The sequence below is a fragment of the Anabrus simplex genome, chromosome 3 (assembly GCF_040414725.1).
Source record: "Anabrus simplex isolate iqAnaSimp1 chromosome 3, ASM4041472v1, whole genome shotgun sequence".
Lineage (NCBI taxonomy): Eukaryota > Metazoa > Arthropoda > Insecta > Orthoptera > Tettigoniidae > Anabrus > Anabrus simplex.
This window is the reverse complement of record NC_090267.1, coordinates 12487258-12510991: the sequence shown is the minus strand read 5'-3', so window position 1 is coordinate 12510991 and position 23734 is coordinate 12487258.

The window sequence follows — 23734 nt, the reverse complement described above, 5'->3', positions numbered from 1 at the left end:
CAATCTCCAGATTTCCTATTAGTACTATATTATTTTTCTTAAAAATTGTTGTATTTAAATATTATACTGTATGTATGTTAATTATTTTAAATATTGTGGTTAAGTGTAAGAGAGGGCCTTGAGCCCTAACTTCGCCACGAATAAAGACGAATTACTTACTTACTTACTTACTTACTTACTTACTTACTTACTTCTAATAGTAGTAACTAAAAGAGTAAGTTGTACTTCAACTCTCCGACGTTACTTCCGGAGTAAATAACTCCCGTAGTAACTTACTTCTGTAGTATGGACTTCTTTAGTAAACGCTACTTCCGTAGTAATTTACTCCAAGATGGTGCATGCCACCCCTAGTCAGGGTTACCACCTTTAGTACTTTCGTACTAGATCTAGTACTTCATGGACATTTTTGGTACCGGTACGTTAGTTCTTTTTATGGAAATCTAGTACCCTTTATGGAGGTAGAGTAGAAGCTCTTCTACTGCAGCTGAAGAACAAGAAAGAAAGTGATAAGAAGTTTCAAAGCCAAGTACCTACCTATCTTTTCATGTTGAATTCTGCAAACAGATTTTTAAGAGGATTAATTTTGTGATCCTACTTGAAAAATCTGTCCATGTTGAACCCAGAAAGTTCGAAAGGAGATGGTATTACAATCCCATTAGCTATATTATTTCTCTAACGTATTTAAGGAAGTGTTTATGAAGTTAGATCCAAATCCACAGAAATATAAAAGCTTTTCAGTCTGTCGAACACACAAGCTCAATATAAATATTACACTTTAACATACCTGTAAGAAAACACACTATTACACAATATTTATAGTGAACTTCTGTGTTCGACAGACTGAAGAGTTTTAAAGTTACATTTAACTGAGACGACAGTGGAAAGTTCCTTCTTAACAAACAAGTCCACAGAATCCCTGAAAGAAAACTAAGAATTTATGAAATTTTGGAACTTTGCTTTTAAAGTGTAAAATCCCGTAGGCGACTACATCTTTCCAAATTTGACGAATTTTTTGAAGGCAGTGCTCTGTTTACCACATTTTTCTGCTGCAACAAAATTTCTGTTACTATAGCCTAAATAAGACCAAATTTAGAAACAAAACTCGTATCCTGTATGTTAACTGGGCACCTTTTAACATAGGATAAACTAAAACATTCATCTGCCCAAAATGTTCACATTTCAAAACAGTTTATTGCTTTGGCAATGTTTTTCAAGGTTTAAGAGAAGAGCAAAATGTGAAATGCATGTGAATATATTCTAAAAGACAGCCACCTTTTGGGTATGTATGAAGACAAAATGCTCTCTGTGTGTGTGTGGTGTGAATGTTGAACTGAAATACGTGAGAATATTCATGGTGTTCATAATTTAAACACAAATAAATGACTATAAACTCGAACTCAGCTTGGAACTGGAAGTGTTACTACGGTGGTGATTGAAACTGCAACACTGCTGCTTCCCATAATAGATATCAATACAAATTGCTCAGTTAAATGTGTATTTTTAATAAGTATACTTTGTTTTCTATACTGTCTTTATGAATAATCCTACTCCATTGCAAAAAAAAAAAAAAAAAAGATTTAGTACTTTTTCCCCATAATCTAGTACCTTTTTAGAAGGAAATTTAGTACGAAACCGTTTTGCCCAGTGGCAACATTGCCCCTAGTGTATCCAATGACAGTACAGTAATACCTTAGAGCATTAATACTATAGAGTGCGCTTAGCGCCACCTCGTCCATGTTGCGGCTTGAAGCCAACATCTCGATCAGCTGACTGGGGGGTAGTTCGAAGCAGAGTCCGAGAGGATATAAGGAAATTGTCAAACAGTGACATTCGAAAAGGCGGCGAAATCGGAATATGATATGTACCCTGCTTAGCTGTTGTGGTTAAGCGTTAATTACAATAAAAACCGTGGACATAAATGCATAATTACGACGAAAATGTTTAAAACCAAAAGAGAGCTACGATAGGATACACCCTCATTATGATCGTTTTTTTGCAAGTATTACATCCCCGTGAGTAACACTAATTGTTTAATGTTAATTATTTATTATAATGTAAGAGACAAGTAATTTTTTCCAATTACCGCATCATATTGGGATTAATAGCTGAAAGCTAACCTCTGAAAGTTGTCCGTAAGGAAGTGTAGCCTAATTTGAAATATTAATGCGACTGACATCTACAATAAACACTTCATAACTTCCAAAAACAACTTTAAAATACTGTATTTACCGTGCTCGGTATACTTTTGACTGAAATAGGCCTACTTCAAACCAATGCCCAACAACACAAGATGCAAAGAATGACACATAGCCTACAGGACCATTATGGAAAGAAAATAACACAAGTATCACACTTAAGTGAACCATACACCACCAACAGATGGCAACAAAAATGAACTCTCCAGGGTAAACGATAAACAGGTACCATAACAAGAAATATTCACTTATCATAAGTTATAAAAATTCACAATACAGTAGGGTCAACTGCATATCAATTGGCACTGGTTGTAGTACCTATTTATGCCTATGAAGCAGGGATCTGTTGTAATATGCTGCTTCAACAACAACATAATAATAATAATAATAATAATAATAATAATAATAATAATAATAATAATAATAATAATAATAATAATAATAATAATAATAAAGGGATACATAAAATGCTACACAGTTAGAATTTCACTCCACTGCCACCTACTAAATTAAGCTTAGTTTAAAGCCCAACATAAACTAATGCACATGCCACATTTGAAGTAGGCCTATAAATAGGAGGTCACATCTGAAGAAAAGAAAACATCCTGCAGCATTCAGTAATGTTGTTCCAAAAATACAGAAACAAGACATGCCAATATAAAAGTAATTTAAGAATGAATTTCTATAAAAATCAACCTGACTCATAGACAGAATGATTAGAGGGAATATGCCTAAAAGTAGAACACTAATACAAATCAGTGAAACTAGCATACCACACCAGCATCCTCTTACATGAGCAACTTGAGTCTATATAAATATTCCAGTAATAGGAAGCATAGAAATCCTCATATAGGCCTACACACTCTAACACGTTTATATAACAAATGCAATAATTATATTATAAAGCAGCCTACCTTATATTACTGGTTCCTGAATAGAACAGTCTTTGTGTGAAAGCTTCGTACCCTCACACTGTGAAGTTTTTCTGTTTCAAGCCGTGCTTTATGGTGTAACCTCACTTTAAAGTATTCCATCAAAACTGCTCGCTTCAGCTGATGAATGTGGTTGTCAAGGGGCGGAGAAGCAAATGTATGCTCCTGAAGTTCATCAAACACTTCTCTCTTAGCATGGTTCAGTACTGCCATTACAAGTACATTTAAAGGGTCCTTCATCCTTGTCATTTTGTGCTGGAATTGTCGCATCATCTTTTCACCTTCCCTGCAGAGGTATATCACATCTAATGATGGGATTGAAAGGCCACCTCTGTTTTTCCTCTTCAGGAGTGCTGAATGTGAAACTGCTGTTTGGAGAACCGCCTTACAAACATCACATTTAACTGCTTTCTGTAATCTTTTCACAACAAAACCTGCTATATATTCCACTACATCCTCAACATACAATGTCAGGTTGGCTGGGTGTGGAATGTAGTCATGATCATGACTAACAAAAAGTACATCAGTACTGTTGGCAGGCAGATGAATAGGATCACCAGTTATTTGACTGCTGTCTCTACAATTCATAATAACAGTAGGGTCAACTGCAGAGCAATTGGCACTGGTTGTAGTACCTATCTGTATATGGAGCAAAAGTCTTTTATATGCTGCTTCAAACTGCCTAGCTGTGGGGTTGTTGTTATGACCACCATGACTCCTAATGGCACTAAAAAATACTTCCAGATGATCCTGACTAAGTTTGTAGGTGAGCAGAAAATGCATCTTCAGCTGTGGCATGTTCAAAATTGAGTCATACACTCCTAAGACAGACTTTAGACACACAATCAAACCTATGAAACCAGTTTTCCTAGAGCACTTCACTAGACAAACACCACCATCCATCTCTTGCAGTGATTGTATATATTCAATAGCCTCCTGAATGTAGGCCCTCGTACTGTGGATATTCTCTGCTTTCAATGGTTTCTGCCATCCCTTTGAACAAAGATTACGGCTGTTCAAGATATCAAATATATTGTTCATGAGCCTAACAAATTTTACAGTCTCCTCACACCCTTGAAACTGAGGAAGATTTAAGTCTCTGTCACAATATGTCATTGCACTTGCAACACTTTCACTGAATGTTTGTGTGGCGAGCTTTACTTTCATGGGTTCCTTCTCCCAGTGAATGTGCCTTTTGGAAAGTTTTGTTCCTAGATGAAGGCCCTCGATACTCTGAAATTTCTCTAACTCTTCTAAGTACCTCCAATCTATGACATTATCACCCCTGGCAAAAGTTCTCTTAGCTCCTAAAGTATTCCTCACTAATTTTATAGCATGGCAAGCATCTAGAAGAATAAACACTTTAAAATCATTTGAGGGATTTTCAAACCAGTTCACCATATTATTTTCATCAAAAGAAGCTCCCAAACAACGGGCCATGGATAAATTAGAAGCAGCACCATCAAAAGTAAGTGACACTACAATTACATTTAGGTCATTTAAAAATTTAAGGCACTCAATCACTAGATTTGCTCTCTCCGAGCCACTTAAACCGTTAATCAAAAAATAACCCACTGGAATTTTCCAGTGTCCATTTAGTGAGACCACCATAAACACTAAAGCCTCCTTGGCTTCTGGTAAATCCTGATCCTCGATTTCAGTACCACAATTCACATAACCAAGAAATTGTTTTCCATCAAATTCAATGTGCTTCCGGATGCACATTTCATCCATCATCAGTGCACACACTAGGGGCTTTCCACTGATAGCCATCTCCTTCCCTTTTGAAATGAGAGCAGTTGCAGCCTCTGAACTGAATCCTGGCTTACCATCCACCGACTGATACCACTTCCGCAGTGTACTTGGATGGGGCAAACCATGAGGAAATACATCCCTCAAGTAGCTGTATGCACGACTTGAATAAAAATTCAATGTAAGTGCAAAGCAGCGTAGTTCAGGAGGATACTCTGCTCTTGTATCACCATCCTTTGTTCGCATCAGAAGTTGGGCAGCAGCAGGAGAAAGACATTTCTGGAACAATGGAAGTTAAAAGGTGCATTATGCTTTTTCACAAGTTAATTTATGGTATTACATTATTTTTGAAATATTTGTTTAACAGAGATTGTGATACAATAAAAACAAATTACAGACTTCTAAAGGCTCCAAATTTTATGTATGTATGTCTGTCTGTTAGGTCATCAACCCAGAGACTGTTTGGATCCTCAAATAGCACCACCAAAGGCTAGCGGATATAGGGAAACCGAAAAAATATTTAAGCTGTTGTTTTCTTACCTCAAGCGTGCAAGCAGCATCTTCAGTTATCATCATTTTCTCCTTCAGATGGTTTACTAAGGCTTTCCCATTCTGCAACTGATTAATAGCTCGCCGATACTTCTGCCTTTCCAATTTCAGCTTCTTATGGGATTTATGAATAACTTCCCTGGCAACCTGCATGAAGGTCTGGGCTTTCCTTGGTGACTTTACCATTTCCTCAGTGTAATCACCAACATAAGATTTTCTGAACACCTTTGTTTTAGGAAGAGACTCATTCTCCTCTTCCTGAGGAACACTGAAAAAATATGAAAATTATAAGGGTCAACAACAAAAATGTATTACCTATGTGTAATATAGTAACCTAATATGCTGCAATAGATGTTGCAGTTGAACAGTATGTTAAATATCTTAAACACAAATATTTCACATAAGGATGACAGGCCACATTCCTGCATAAATCTATGGAAAATAATAAATTTAAAAAAATCTGCTCACACACAACTTGTTGATGCAACAGGATCCACTTGAAGTTTCCTCTTCACAGGAGGTTTTCTCCTCTTCTCAGCTGGTAAAAGGTGGGGTGGAAAATTAAAAATTGTTAGTACTGCATTTGGCTTCAGTTTAACTCCCACACCAAATGCTTCATTATCAAAACATTCCGGTGAAAAATGCTTAGAGCATAATCTTGAATGCTTTCCAGGTATGAAATTCTCTCTTCTTAATGCAACTACCCATTGCTTTTTCCTTGTCTCATCAGCAGGAAAACTGAAATCAATAAAAGCACAGTATTCAAAATTGCTGTAACCGGGAAACTGGAACTGTAACCAATACAATAAACGTACGTATTCTACAGACACCTGACAACAACTGTATGAAACCCCTTACATCATCATCATATTTACGTAAATATTTACTTACCCGTGAAAGGAAATGCCAGATCCTTTTTTGAAGGTCTCCTTGCATCCATACGCTACGCAATAGTGCACCATCGCTTCATTAACAGTAGCTAAAAGTCACTTTTAAGTACGCTGATGACTATTCTCGCCTATAACACAATGTTCAAAACTCTCGCACTACCCACCAGTCAGCTGATTGAGATCCTTGCTTCAAGAATGTGACGTCATCAGCCATCTATTGGATATATGATCGAAGAGTAATACACTCTACTTCATGGCATACAATGTCGGTATGGACTACATACTGGCATTCAGGCCACCTAAGTCGTATAAAATTACAATTCCTGCACACTGAAGATTAAGTTAGCAGTGAAAAATCAAAGAAATTTCAATTCCTTAAAGAAGCGAACCATAATGAAATAACATACAAAATTACACAATGAATAGGGAACACGTGGCATGAACAAAATGTAAAAGATTTAAAGAACAAACCAGCCACTTCAAAACCGATCCGTATACAGGAAGTTACATTTCTTGGGCATTTCTTACTATCACGGTATCTGTTGTGAATACGAAAATATTACTGCTACTAATCGCTCAAGCTGATAATGATTCCCAGCATTCAGTTACATTCTGTTAAAGGAAACAACCAGTAGGCTACATATAGGCTAAGTTACCACACACTTAACTATCAGAAGCAAAGCATATATTAAGTGTTCATCAAGCTGGAACAACGAACAGTTAACCGAAGGAGACAAATAATGACGCACAGACTGAAAGTAAGGCATGTATGACTTCATTGGAGATATGAAGAAATGTACTGTCAATTAGGCGTTAAACGCGCTGAACTTTTGATGGTAATGTTGCCTCTAACCATCGCATGGTTAACGAAGTTCAAACATGTATTACACTATAATTAGAGCACGTGTATTAATTTTCAACTTACCTACTATCGACAAGTGAGAAGTAATCCTACAAAGGTCTTCTTTTTTCCCCCTTTTTTGATTGGATTCAACCAGAGCTCACTGACCTGATTGTCTCTACTACGTCCGACTGGATCACTTGCTGACTCGACGTTAGCCCCTGACGGGACGTACTCGGGCTCCACCTGGATACAACGGCCGAACCCTTACGGAACACGCCGAAGATTTCCGAACGGCGCACTGGCTTTGAGTTGACAATGCAAAAGAACGAACTGTAGGAGATCTGCTGAACGAACGAACTATAGTAATGTTTATGAGGTACACTACGAATACATACGAAGAGAACCGGGCAGTGACGATTTCGTGTTGACAGCAGGAAAGTGTATTTATTGTACGAGTGGTTTGAGAAGAAAATTACGTGTGTATATATTTTCGAATATCTACTTGTGCATAGTGTTCGTTACTGTACCTGTGGGATTAGTGTATTTCGTTTGGTGTGCCCAGCTATAGTGTGTATTTAGTTACGTGCCGCGTGTTTATTTAGTTTTTCTTCAGTTTAGGTAGGCCTACTTACATAGCGTTATAATGAGCAACGTTAAGAAATACTCGTGTTCTGAATGTGGTAAAAGCTATGAGTATAATAAAAAAATTTGGAAACATGTTTCTAAGGCCCATCCAGAGAAACTAGATGAAATTGCGCCTTGTTTAAAGGGTGAGACATCTCTTCCGCACCAGTGTAAATTTTGTGATAAACAGTTCACGCACACAGTTATAATTTAAAACGTCACGAGCGTCAGTGCCACACAAACTTAATTGGAGGACCTGAGACAGAGGATAAAAAATGCCCTTCTTTCTCAAGCTTCCTAGAGTGGAAACAGCACATTGAAAGCAAAACATGTTCACAGTATGTAAAGAAAAGGGGTTCTTACACTGCAACAGATAACACGAAGAGACATTACTATGTGTGTCATCGATCAGGCTTTTTTGTGTCTGAAAGTAAAGGCATCAGGCACTTGAAGCTTCAGGGAAGCAACAAAGTTGATGAGATCTGTCCAGCAAGTATTCGACTAATTGAACACGAAAATGGAATGTGTGAAGTAAAATATGTTCCCACTCACAGAGGTCATCAAAATGATCTAAGCCATCTTGCCCTCACAGATGTAGAGAAGAAAACATTAGCAACAGATATTGCCAACCAGATTCCCTTTCAAGCTATTCTGGACAAAATTCGCGAATCTGTGACAGACTCAAAGCTTGAAAGAATTCATTTAATCACAAAACAGGATTTGTATAATATTGAGCGTAGTTTTAACTTGAGCTCTAAATCTGTCAGACATCAGGAGGATGGTACAAGTGTTGAGGCTTGGGTCAATGAAGTTAATTCAGGTGACAGGCCCTTGTGTATTATTCTATAAACATCAGGGGACCACCAGTGAAAAGCATCCAAACCTCAGAAGTGATGACTTTATTTTAATTATTATGAACAGTGCTCAGAGTGAAATATTAAATAAATATGGTAGTGACTGTATATGCACTGATGGAACACATGGGCTTAATAGCTACGGGTTTGAGTTAATAACGCTTTTAGTTCTGGATGACTTGAGACAGATTTTCCTTGTGCATTTTTGATTTCCAATAGAAGTGACCAGAAAATATTGTCTCTATTTTTTACCTACATTAAGAATGAGGTTGGTTGTGTATCCCCAAAGGTCTTCATGTCCGATTTGGCAGAAGCCTTCTACAATGCTTGGAATGCAGTCATGGGACCTGCAACCATGAGATTATTTTGCTCATGGCATGTTGACAGAGCATGGAGAAAGAATATTCAGACCAAAGTAAATGGGAAGGAAAAACAAGGAAATGTTTATAAAATTCTGTGAACAATAATGCAGCAATATTTAGATTTTTGTGAATTAAATAGGGGTGGTCTTGCACACCTAGTAGCTATGTCAGTGAGTGTATAGTATCATGCAACATTTGATTTAAAGTGGCTATGAACATTGTGCTTTGAGTGTTTCAGATCAAAAGCAGTTGTTATTTCAGTTAGGAATGAGTAGTTTGGATTGTTGTGATATGATGATGATGCTTGTTTAAAGGGCCCTAACATCTAGGTCATCAGCCCCAAATGTTGTGATATCAGTGTTAGATGAGATATGTGTTTGTGGCCTGTTGTAAAGAAAAGGGTTTAGAATGTTTTGAAATATATAGTCAGTATGTAGGTAAATAATACACAGAATTAAGCAATCACTGTTTTCAGGATTTTAATGCAAAATGTAGGAAGTTATGAGCATCACTGTAAAATTCTTGTTTGTAACATTGATCATTAATCCTATATGGACTACACACACACAAAAAGAAAAGAAAGAAAAAAAGGAACATGTGATACAGATTTGAGGTCCTTTATTTAATCATGAATAAACGCATTTAGGCATATACAAACTACTATTTATTTCTTCCTGAATTGAAATCCTCAGAAATATTGTTCTGAAGGATCACTAGACGTTATGATGGAGGTGGTGCATAACTTGGTGGGTATAATTATTTTTAACTTACTTGCTTTATAGTTGACCTTTCATAGGGCAGAAGATTGCAAGTTGGAAAAGAGGTAAAACTTTATTGTGAGATCTACTTAATATTACATTTGAAAATTTAATGTGATTGGACCTTTTACAATAGACTCGTGGGCTGTACAACTGTCTGTTTAGAGCAAGAGATTATCTTCAGGGTGCAGGAGTACAGTACTGTACCACCTTCCCCTACCAAAGTCTTTCTCATCGAAATCAACTGCAATATATCCTATTATGAATACCTAAGTATTTTAGAATAGGTATTCTAGTTAAGAAAAATATAAGTGATGTTTACATTTGTTGAAAGAATCATACAAGGAACAGTATCAAAGTCATGATGGAGGAAATTCAGGAGACAGAACACTTTAAGTCACTTAATAAACAACAGCAGTCATACTTGGCAGAGGAAGGAAAAACTTATCAGCAGCTCACTGTCGGACCTGTGTCTGGAAGTGAGTGAATAATCTGTACAAAACTCAAGGCTGCCCCTCAGTATTGATATACTAATTTTTTCTAAAATAAAACAAAAAGAAACACATTGCATATCTTCTTCACAAAACAATCTTTACATCACCTCTTACAGCAGTCTGTCATTTGCCCTTAATTTCTAATTTTTATCAGAATACTACCATAATACAATAAAAAAGTACTATAATATGAATATTAGATCAATAACTAAAAAGGTTTACTATGAACCATTAAATTGCTATTTTTTTTTCTGGAAAATGTTTCTTATAAGATAAGACATCCATCTAAGTTCTTCTGCATGCATTCTACTTCTTTATATACAAGCTTTCTCTTGTTTTAAAGTTATCATTCCATGAAATTCATTCCCTGAGCAACCTTTATATTGCCAAGACCATTTATTACAAAGCTTTCTTTAACTTCAATTTTACTTCTTCAAAAAGCTTGTCACTAGTTGCAATTTCTTCACTTTTATTTCTTAAGTTTCTTGAAATCTTCAAATTCTTCAATATTTAAGTTGCATTTCTTATTTACTTTTCCAATTTTGATGCACTTTTCTTCCTCTCCATCAAGTTCATTTGGTGCTCATTCTTTACTTTTTGGATGAGCAGTGTAGCAAGAGTGAGCAGATCTTGTCACTGTCAGTTGCTTCGTTGTGACCAGATCAATTGTGGTTTGTTTTACTGCAGTAATTTTTAAAAGCATCCTGAATATTTGTTCTTGTATTTAATATTCCTGGTGACATGGGCGATGCTTTGTCATTGATCAAATCTTGGCTCTTCTGAGAGAAAGCTCTCTACATCTGCACTCCTACAGGATAGAGTGAAACATATCTTAATTGTATTTCTTACTTCAGGATATTTCCTTTTCCCACATGGAAGTTTTAGATTGATATGAGGTTTCTGGTTCTTTTAACTTACAGATTTTTAATTTGCCTTAACTTTCTTAAACTTAAATATCTTCCATTCATCTTGAAGGATAATACTATCCATGGAGGAAGACTGTAAGATTGACTTAATTGGAGACGGCGAACAAATTCGTTATCTTGGAATTACCTTCAGGGATACTCCAGTGTTCGACGAGACTGCTGTAATGAAAAACCTTCACAATAAGCTCCAAATTCTAACATCGTCGCCACTGCTTAAGGAAGACCAAAAACTCATAGTACTCAATTCCTCAATCTGTCCCACCCTGATGTACCCTTTCCTGACATGCAGTTTCAAGAAAATCGCACAGAAATTCTTATCCGATAGCAATAAAATGATTAAAAGTGCAACAAAGGAGATATTGCAGTTACCGACGGATACTCCAGATGGCATGCTGTACACCGAAAAGAAATACAAAGGACTCGCTCTTTTTAAAACCTCGTGGGAAGTTTACCTTTAATGTATTAATGCCTGTAACATCTTGCTTAAGACTAAACACCCACTCCGCGTCGCTTCAAGGGATTCTCATGCAGAGAGTCAGGAATGCGTAGAACGCCTAAAACTAACAAACGCTGATATCCAGAAAATAAGCGCCAAGAACGGCTTGTACGATACTAAGAAGATCCGGCAAGAGCTACAAGAACATGAATTCACCTCCTGGTGTTCACTGCCGCAAAAAGGACTCTGAGTACAACTGTACAAAGAATACACACCAGCAAACTCTTGGGTGCGAGATCATACCGGACTGTATTGTAACGAGTGGAGAGAGGCTATAAAGATGACTGCTAATGTTTGTGCGGTGCGTTCGGTGCCAGGCAGATCCCTGGACAACAACCTCTGTTGGCATTGCCACAGAGAGAAAGAAACTCTTGGTTATGTCCTGGGATTCTGCACACGCAGGGAGCTCCTAATAAACATGCGGCACCACCAGATCAGATCCCTCATTGCCGAAGAACTAAGAAAGAAGGGATTCAATGTACATGAGGAGATACACGGACTGGCCATAAACAGTAGTTCGCGGAGAATTGACATCATAGCCTTTAAAGACAGCAGCTCTCAAGGATTCATATTAGATCCAACTGTCAGATTCGAGCATCATAGCGGTCAGCCAGAGGAGGTTAATCTTGAAAAGATTAACAAATACAAATCCACTATCCCTTACTACAAATCTAAATACCACCTTCAGGAAATAGAAATACAGTAATGGTCGCGTTCGCGGTACCGTACCTCGTCATTTCGTCGCCACATGGAAGCGCTTCGAACTTCCAATGAAGCTCATCCCTGAAATTGCGACCCTCGTCCTCAGAGGCTCCATCAAAATCCTGAGACACCACCTCTACAGCTACAGCTCTGGAATGCCACACTAATTATACTGTACCTTTATAATTTAGAGTTTTCTTCAATTAATAGTTCTGTACAGAAATTTGATATGTTTTACCTTGTCCATAGTGGCAGCCTGTAAATACAGGACGTTGTTCCTAAATAAATGGAAATGGAAATATTATTATTGTGAAGAATATAAGTCGATATATCAATGGGAAGAACCTTTGCAACCTTCACCATATCTACACAGCAGTGATGTGAATTTTTCTCCTTAGGTTGTAAAAACAGGTATGTATTAGAAAATATGCAGAAGTAGATTCCTCCCCCCTCCCCCACAAGATGTTTGCAACTGGTGATATAGTGTTCCTGTACACTTTTCAGAAGAAAAAAGGGCTTCTTTATCTGGCAAGTCTTTCACAAAGTGCATAACTGAAATATCTCCTCCTTAATCCATGCTGTTTTCAGCCTTCATAATACATCAGTCTTGCAAACCTACAAATGATATAGTAGCCAAGATTCTTCAGCTCATCATACAGAAACTTGAATAAACATTCTCTCTGTTTTGGAAAGTCTCAGAGAGTAATCTAAACACCAAGCTTGATACTTGCAGTCGCTTAAGTGCGGCCGGTATTCAGGAGATATTGGGTTCGAACCCCACTGTCGGCAGCCCTGAAGATGGTTTTCCGTGGTTTCCCATTTTCATACCAGGCAAACACTGGGGCTGTACCTTAATTAAGGCCACAGCCGCTTCCTTCCCATTCCTAATCCTCTCCCGTCCCATCATCGCTGTAAGACCTATCTATGTCGGTGCAGCGAAAAGCAACTTGTAAAAAAAAAAAAAAAAAAGAACAAAGCTGCACTAGGCATAAAACTCAATTCACCATTGTATGTTACATTTTTAAAAAGGAAAGTATTGATTAATTTGTAGTTTTCCAGTTGATGTTACGGATCTACAAACTGTACTGGTATGTTTGTGGTAACACTCACAAAATATTTTTGAAGAGCGAGACTTAGTTCTGTCTGTTAGAACATGGTAGAAATTATTCAGTTCTCATGATGCTGTATGCATTTTTTATAATTTTTGAGTCAGTAGTTATCAAAGTTCTAAAGCAAAATAATTTTCAGAAAATTTCAGCACTTATACTTCCCACTGAATATGGCTGTTGGCAATCCCAGCGAAAACTTACCTTATTTAAAGTCCACCATTAATGGTACCACATTCAATGAAAAATATGTGGCTTAATTAATGGGAAGTTTGTGTATGTACAGGAGAGTACAGTCTACACTGGAGGTGTGCTCAATGGGTTTGCTTAAATTAGCAGCAGCAGCAAAAACTGTTGGCATCTTTAGTGCCTCTTTATTTATTTCACTTTTTTTTTATCTGTCTCTTGGCACAGGCCAGAGCAAAGTGTAGCTTCTACTGAAGTCCCAATCTCATCCATGGCTGTGACAATATGGAAGCTGCTGTGGTATGGGTTGTGCTGAGTAATGACATTTGGAGCACAACTAGTGTTTGAGTATTATGCAAGGTGTTGCTCATAGGATCAGTCGTGCTACAGTAGCACCTTCTGGTCCAGTGAGGAAAGCAATGGCAAACTATCTCACTCCTCATCTTGCCTAGTATGCCTCATTTGGACTCTGCCATTATTTTTTGCAATTTCCATATAACTGCATAGCCTTTGGTGGTCCTAATTGAGGATCCAACCAGCCTCTGGGCTGATGACCTAACAGACAGAAGCAAACTTTATCCCTTACTCCTGTAAATATCACAGGTAAGGACCTAACATCCTATGCAAGTGAAGCCTGTTGTAACATGAGGGCTTAAAATTTGTGTGATAATAGCAGACAATAACAGAGTGAACCATGTAATGTTTAAGGACTTGTCAATATCTGCAAGTTATGAGTGTCATCTCTCAAACAAATTCAAAACTTTCATTTTTGACAGTGTGTATATTTTAAAAATTATCATAATCAGCTGAGCTTAATCAAACAGACTCTGCAAAAAGCTTTAATGTTTCCATCATTTTATTACCATGACAAATTAACAGCTGCCAAGTTCTCAGATATCAGAAGCGTGTACCCAAAGAAAGTGGTTGTTTGCTGAGAATGGCTCCCAAACTAAACTTCAGAATAGTTTTTCCACATAGGTACTCTTGAACAACAACTCTTGTGCAGTTAATAACTTCTATGAAACTACATTTCCTGTGATCAAACAAGGGTGTAGAAAGGAGTAAAGAATTGCACATTTTCTGCAAACTATGTCTCGGTAATGGAAAATAATGAATATTTAAAAAAGTTATTGCATTTCCCTCTGGGAAAAATCAAATGGGCATAAATACTTTTCAATAAAATGTGTGATGCTATGTTGCCTAGCAACCATGCAGACTGTGATCTGAAGTATTGATGGAGAATGGACCATGACATTAAGATCCATGGTTTGTGCAGCTCTCAAGGTAATGTCGCCAGCTAACATAATGTCACACATTTTGTTACATAACAGTATTACATTACACAAATGTTTGAATAACCCTCAACTGTTAAGTCCAAATGTGTGGTTTATGGTGAGAGTTACTGTAGACATATCCTAGTGTGTGAACCATGGGCAACGGCTGGGTGGCAAAGTTAATCATCTTCAGAGTTCATTGCTATGGAATTGGGGTGGACATTTTTGACATGTTCCAAGCCAGGACCCTCCTGTTGTTCTGGCAGCTAGAACTATACAATCAACCGGTGGTCTCTACCCTATAGGAGAGATTCTCACTGTGATTATGTGTAAGTAAGGCTGCATCCTGCTTCACAGAATGTACCAAGCTCAGAATATTTTAAACAAGCCTTGAACCTATGGGAGTAACTCAGTCCCACTTCTATTTGACAGGGGAGGGACTCCTTTTAAACTTACGTACTTAGTTATATCCTTTTACTCTTTTGGAGAGCATAGGGCTTTGACAATGAAGCGCCAAAGTATCATATTTTGAGCTAGGGTTTTCAGTTCTCCAAAGGTCTTCCCTTCTTGTTTTGCCTCCTCCATCACTTTCTGGGTCTACCTCTCTTCCGTTATCCTTGGGGTTCCAAAACAGAGCCTTTCTCTCCACTGCATCCTGCTGCTTCTGCAGTGTGTGACCGATCCATTTCAATTTCCTCCGCTTTATTTGTATGCCAATGGGCTCTTCTGTTTGTTTCCAGAGATCTTCCTTTGAAAATACTTTTGGCCAAAAATGCCTTAATTCTCCTTTAGCATCTATTTATAAATATATGTAGTTAATGAGTGATCTCTGAGGTAACTTTCCCGGTTTCACAACCATGTAACAGTACTGTTTATACATTTGTTCGAAAAATGCGAAGTTTGGTTTTCATTGAGATTTCTCTGGCCCTCCATATCGGATAGAGTTGTATGAATGCCACATTTGCTTTGTGGATTCTCATTTTGACATCAGCAGCTGCTCCTCCATCCTGAGTAACCATACTGCCAAGATATCTAAACTCTTCACGTTGATATTATTGCTTTTGTTTTCTGGGTATTTACCTTGGAAACTACTTGGCAAATAAAATGGAATTCAATGCGGATCCATCAATATCAATGAGGCTTATGCAAGAAAGAAAGTAGAACTGGCAGAGGTAAGTGGAGATAATGAGGAAGAGATAGATTAGAAAATGTTCTTAACAGGTGTTAAAATGGGAAGGACTGTTAATCAGGAGTTCTATTGCACACAACATAATTTTGGTTAGGCTCGTAAATGAGGAGATGACTTGGGTAGATTTAGCCATTGGAGGAATTAGGATGAGAACTGTCTGCGTGAACCGTGGCAGCTAATCACACAAACCACTACACCACAGAGGTGGTCGAATATTTGACTACACACTAAGAAACTAACAGATACTAAAGAGACTGCCAGACTGAAGAATGCACGCGGTAAGCGGGTGAACCATACCTCAGTGCCCATGACCTTGGCAAAAAATATACCCTTCCTCATAGCACATGCAGAGTCCACTACTTGCTGTGGCGGTATACAAATCGGTTATCCGGGACGAACGACATTCTGTGCGTATTTCCTCTAAACATTTTGTTAATAATTAAATAAGATGAAGGAAAAATTAGCCAATAAGACAACAGGGCTTGTACAAATTGCTTTGTTTAAAAATAATTTCTATAATTCCTAGTTTCAGCTGGCTAAAATGGAATAAAAATGTAATCTTTTATCCACAAAGTGAGGGGGCAACTACCTCCTTCCCCCACAATCGCCGCTACTGCCCTGTATAAAAAGGAAGACGGGAAGAAATGCAGAAATTATAGGGGCATCACTCAACTTTCTAAATCAAACTTTTGGAGATCATTTGAAAATGAATTAGGAATATAGTTGAACCGTTATTGGAGGAGGAGCAACGCAGGTTCAGGAACAACTGAAGCACTACAAACCTGATATTTGCCATCAGAATGATAACGGAGAAGCACTGGGAATAGGCTATGTTAAGAACTTAGTGATAGTTTTTATGGACATCGAGAAGGCCTACGACAGTGTTCCTAGAGAGATAATCTGGGAATACCTAGAAGGTATAGGTCTGCCAGACATCCTGATTGATAAAGTAAAGATGCTCTATCAAAAGTGCTTAACCTGTGTCCAAATATTGGATGGAAGATCAGATTGGTTTGAAACCAAAAGAGAAGTCCAGCAGGGAAGTGCCTTGTCACCACTCCTGTTCATCATTGACATGGATTGGATCATAAAATCCAACAAAGAACATTGCAAAGAGCCTAACACTCTAATATTTGCAGATGATGTTCTGATCTGGGGAGAAAATGAAGCAGACGTACAGGAGAACCTAAATCCCTGGAATAGCAATTTAAAGAATATGGACTAAAAATCAATAAAACAAAAGCTCTTTAAATGACTATCAACAGTAAAGGCACAGATTCAAACAATTTCCTGGAGGGAAGTCTATTGCAGTCTGGTTCTAACTTCAAATAGGCTACCTTGGAAGAATCACTTCAAAAGATAACCCATTAAATTAAGAAATACTTAACAGGACTCAGAAATCTTCTCAATTTCATTTTCAAGTGAGAAACCTACTCTGGGATGATAAAATACCCCAGAAAGCAAAACTGACCATGTTTCATACCTACTTCATTCCATTTCTCACATATGGACTTGAAACATATACCCTGCATAACAAGGCAAATAATAAAATCCAGTCAACAGAAATGAAATTCACCAGAACAATGAACCAAAGGACCAGGAAGGACAAGATTAGAAATGAAGCAAATAGAAAGGAGGCTGGCATCAAAATGCTTGTTACCAAGCTTTTAGGAAGAGGCAGGCTACAATGGTTTGGACATGTTATGACGATGGACAGAACGAGAACAGCAAGGAATTATTTTGACAGAGAAGTGAAAGGGGGAGGCCAAGGAATTGATGGATAGAGACAGTGAAATCTGAGGTCAGCAAGAGGAATGCCAAGTGGGAAGATATAGAGGAACAGAAACTAAACTTTAACAGGATGAAGTAGCAAGCGCTTGTACTCCACACCTGGGAAACTGGAGCTTGAAGATGATGATGTATGGATGTAAGACATTTATAAAATTTACTTTGCACAGGAATCCTCTGGAAGTAAATTTCAGTTATGCAAATGACACCTCACTTTTCTTTCAATTTCTGATCATGGCTTAACAGTTGCAGAACTCTTAAGTTGAGTCCTGGCACACTAATGACTCACACTTTCAGCAGTACTACCATGTACCAGCAGGGAAGCTACAAACCAACAATCTTGAGAACAGATTTAGCTGTTACCTGCAGCTTTCAGGAAGGTAATTATCATATATCAGTCACACAGTTCATGGAGTGTGATAAAAAAAAATCATACCATAGTACATCATGCTCGAAAATTTCATGTGATTTGACCTTTTTTTACAATAGAAACAGGAGTGTACCACTGACCCTTTAGGATGAGAGATTATCTTTAGTGCTGTCGCCCAGGTGGCAGATTATACTTTCACTAGAAATAATGTTATAAGTCTCAATTAATACAGTATATGGTATTGATAACAGTAGCCAAGAGATTAATTATAATACAAGGTAGTGGAACTGAGGCTGTACTTGTATTTCGGTATTGCTGATCTTGAAGGATAGCCTATATCCATTACGGTAGTGGTTAGCGAATTTGCTTGAATGTTATTATCTCATGCTTGGCAGAAAAAAAAAGAAGAATACCCTTCAATATCAGCTCACTGTCAGTTCTGCCTATGGAATTACATAACCTCTTCTACAACCTAGAGGTACTGAGTTTGATGGGATTATATTCAACCTTCTCATTGTCACTTTCTTCTGACTTTCTGATATAGATTCAAGCAAATTCACCAACCACTAATGGATATACCCATCAAGATCAGCAATACTGGAATAAAAGTACAGCCTTAGTTTCACTACCTTGTACTATAATTAATTATCTTTTGGCTAATTTTATCAATCCCGTAGGTCTATACTCTATTAGTTGAGACTTAAAAGTGAAAGTATTATCTGCCACCTGGGCAACAGCACCTAATGCAGATCACTGATTATTAGTGCAATTCTTATTGATTAATGAAACTGTACATCGGTATCTAAGGTAAAATAGGGCATTCATTCCAATATATAATTTGAGGTTATAATACTCGATGCAATATTGAACTGAAATATACAATATAGACGTCAAATATAATATTAAAAAATACACAAAAAAAATTTAAAATACATTTATTTATATAAAGCCTGTACATTTTAAAAGACTGTGCTTGCTTTAAACGGGTTGTAGATCACATGTACCACTCGGAGATATAACAACAAACAGTAAAAATTATTGAGCTCCAGAGACCGAAAGCACTATCCAGTATCTTCTCACAAGCAACGGGTAGTCGATCACATGTACCACTCGGAGATATAACAACAAACAATAAAAATAATTGAGCTCCAGAGACGGAAAGCACTATCCAATATCTTCTCACAAGACATTCTCAACACACGAGTCACATTTATATACACATATGCTAATACTCTGAGCATAAAATAATAGAAGTAGCGCTGACCATGTGAAGCTGCAGTAGGTGAAAATAAACATACAGCAATGGTCTTCCGAATAGTTCAGTACAGAGATCAGTTAGTGATTTGAACTACTCGATTCATGATGGCGGCGTACGCCATTCGGAGAGCTTCGGCTTGCTCCGTAAGGCTTCGGTAAAGCTTCAGAGTGGAGCCGTAGTACGTCCCGTCAGGGGCTAACGTCGAGTCACTTGCTGCGCTCCTTATGCCGGCGTGGTTCACCTTGACAATTGCTTGTGAAGACCAGCATAAAGCTGTAATTGAAAGTTTCACCATAATGCCGCTGGAGTCTGTCATAATTTTGGCAATGTGTTCACAATGAGGTGCTCGTTGGCTTGATATTGAGAGCTTACAGTTATGCGCTAGAGAATTTAATTTTTTTATCGTGTAGTGTGGTGATTATATTTTTTAAATTGTGTTTACAAATCTTGGAATTTGTAACATGATTGTGCGCCTGTTTGTACTTCGAGCAGATGTTTTCTGCAAATGTAATGAGTGGCTCAAAGTGATTTCGCGCCGTAACTTCGTCCTAAACAGGAATTATAATTTATCTGCTAATTCGTTGTTTAATGGTGTAGTGATTTGCTTTTCTTTAACTGTGATTGGTAATATTCGAATATGTATTGCTGTATGCCTTTTTGTGTTTCGAACAGGAAAAAAAAAAGAGCAAAGGGGTCAAAATTCTCTGTAGACCAGGTCAAAACTACGAAGTGGCTCTAAGCAGTTAGCACTGTCATTTTAGTTTTCCTTTTCTATTTCGGGTATTTAACTTCTTTCTTTCCTCTTTTTTAATCTGTTTAACACTCCAGGGTTGTTTTTTCCCTCAGACTCAGCGAGCGATCCCACCTCTAACGCCTCACGGGTAATGTCCTGCAGCGTGAGACTTTGGGTAGGGGATACAACTGGGAAGGATGACCAGTACCTCGCCCAGGCGGCGGCAACTGCTATGCTAAACAGGGGCCTCGTGTTGGGGCTGGTAGGATTGGAAGGGTTAGACAAGGAAGACGGAAGAAAGCGGCCGTGGCCTGAAGTTAGTTACCATCCCCGCGTTTGCCTGGAGGAGAAGCTGGAAACTATGGAAAACCACTTCAAGGATGGCTGAGGTGGGAATCAATCCCCCCTCTACACAGTTGAACTCTCAAGGCTGAGTGTATGTCGTTCCAGCCCTCGTACTACTTTTGAAATTTCGTGGCAAGGCCAGGAATCGAACTCGGGCCTCCGGGGTAGCAGCTAATCACGCTAATCGGGGAATGTTTGCCCCTAAATTACCCTTCATTGAATAATCCTTAGGCGAAGTCGTATTTGCATATGACAGCAACATATTTTTATCCAAGATAATCTGAATTTAAACATTTAAACACTGACAAGTAGGCTACGAACCATTACTGTTATGACGGTAGGGACAACGCATGAAGTGTTGTTACCTGAGCAATGAACAGTTTACAATGTATCTGCTCAAAAAACTTTTCTCTCACTGAACTTTTATTAAAATTTTTTCTTCTTCTTTTTTTGCTATTTGTTTTACGTGGCACCGAGACAAATAGGTCTTATGGCGACGGTGGGATAGGAAGGGGAATCGGTCGTGGCCTTAATTAAGGTAGCCTACAGCCTGATCTGTAAATGGGAAACCACAGAAAACCACCTTCAGGGCTGCCAATAGTGGGGTTCGAACCTACTAACTCCCGGATGCAAGCTCTCAGCTGCGTGCCCCTAACCGCACGGCCAACTCGCCCGGTATTTAAAATGCTAGTGAAAGGTACCAATGAAATGTAATCTGAAACTATACATATTGAAATTTAAATTTAAACACGTTTGAGTTATCCATACAGCGATTATAGAAAAATGTGAGACTTTTGTGTTTGTCCAGCCCCCTTCTTGAGAGCAGCACTTGACGAATTTTGAAACTCTAATTGAACAATGACACTTAATCTCAAGGTTAACATCAAAAGAAAAAAGTGTTGTGGCAAGTTCTGCTATTTATCTAAATGCCACGATAATAAATGCGATTACTATTATTCCTCACAGTTAAGGAACGTCACTTGGACTACTCCATCTCTCCGCGCCGGGCTGAGTGGCTCAGACGGTTAAGGCGCTGGCCTTCTAACCCCAACTTGGCAGGTTCGATCCTGGCTCAGTCCGGTGGTATTTGAAGGTGCTCAAATACGACAGCCCCGTGTCGGTAGATTTACTGGCACGTAAAAGAACTCCTGCGGGACTAAATTCCGGCACCTCGGCGTCTCCGAAGACCTTAAAAAGTAGTTAGTGGGACGTAAAACAAATAACATTAATTAATTACCATCTCTCCGCAGTTTTATTTCACGACGCTACTTTGGCACATATCAATGAAAGAAGCCTTTAGGATTAATCATTCTAACAGTATTAGTCAATGTAACACACTCCTTTATTCCCTAAATTAAGATAACTCGGCAATCAGAGTCAATATCAGAGCGTCAGCTGGACTACTCCATCTCACCGCAGTTTCATTTCACGACATTATTTTGGCAAATATCAACGAAAGTAACCTTTAGGATTAATCATTTTAACAGTATTAACCTATATAACATGCTCCACAACACTAAATTACGACAAATCGGCAATCATAGTCAATATCTTTGCGAAAATGAAGTATGCATTTCTACCGCAAATAGACCGTCAGAGCCACGTGACGAGCTGTGTAAATACTCCGATTACAGTGCGTGTACCCGTTTGTCAAAGCCGGTAAGGAACTAGCTAGAGCGACCCATCAAGTTGGACGTGTCTCTACCAATGTCTTCCTTTTCTTCTCCTTCTCCCTCATTAGAGATGGGTAAGAGTAGTTCAGTAAAGGACTAGCGCCAGAACGGCTCAGACCCTGAAATGAATAGCTTTTTGGGAGCAGTTCTTTTAGTTGCTACTCTTCTCCCTCAGTAACGTCCCAGCACGTGGTAATGTCGAGGGTTCGAGCGCGAACGTTATGTGTGATATATGCGCTGTTTGGATTGTTGGGTGTTTATGTTTGAGGTGTCTTGACACATTACTAATATTTCCTCTTCTCACACTAACTTCCGCTTCGCAGTATCGACATATGCCTTTATTTCTGTACAGTTGAAGTGAAGGCACACAGCACTCCTTCCGTTGGATATCTTCACCTGTGACAGAAGTAAAGGTCTAAGCTTTGGAACGTATGAAAAGCTGAGACCCATACTTATTTATTTTTTGCCATAAGCAGCGAAAAATAATTGGAAATCTATTTGTAGAGTCCACCCATTCTTAATGGTATATTTTCCCTAAGTGGGTGTTTGGAAAAGTATTTGAAAGGAATCAGCCATGGCTTTTGAAGAAGGTACTGTTCTAGCATATTCCTGGAGGGAAAATGAAAAACTACGGAAAACACTTTAAAGAACGGCCGATAGAGAGATTTGAACCCACAGCTCCTCCCGATTCCGGGTTACAAGAAAGCAGTGCTTAACGTCACGCTACACCGGTCGGTGATTAACTATTACTTCGGTGATTCCACATTATTAATATATTGATTAAATAATTTGGGATATGATTTCAAACCCTCTAAATATAGCATAACGTGCGTTTGAATTAGGCCTATTTCAGCTTTGAGTACGAATAAAAAAAGGTAAAAAGTATGTGTCGCCAAGTTTTATGGTTTCCCTACTGGTGTTTCGTATGCCATCAATCTACACAAGTTAATTTACATTTCACTAGAAAGTTCCCTCCGCATATTCCTTTAGAAGAGCCCCGGGCCAACCTTCTGATTAGTCTTACTCCAACACCTACTCCTAGTCCCATCGCGTCCCGCTCACATCGCATACAAGCCTCTCATTGGTCGGTTGGGGCTAAAAGAACTACAGCACTGTAGCTAGTCTCCTGCCACGAAAATGTAAAAGATTATGTCGACACTTACATAAATATACGCCAAGTTTTATGGTTTCGTAACTGGTATCACATAATACCATCAATCTACACAAGTAAATTTACATTTCACTAATACCGACCAACCTTCTGTTCTGAGTAGCCTTACTCCTAAGTCCACCATGACCCGCTCATATGGCATGCAAACGTCTCATTGGTCGGTTGGGACTTAAAGAATTACAACTACGTAGCTAGTCCTTTCTTGAAGAGTTACTCATCCCGATGAGCAGTTCAGTCAGGAACGACACATCTCTATTCCTCAT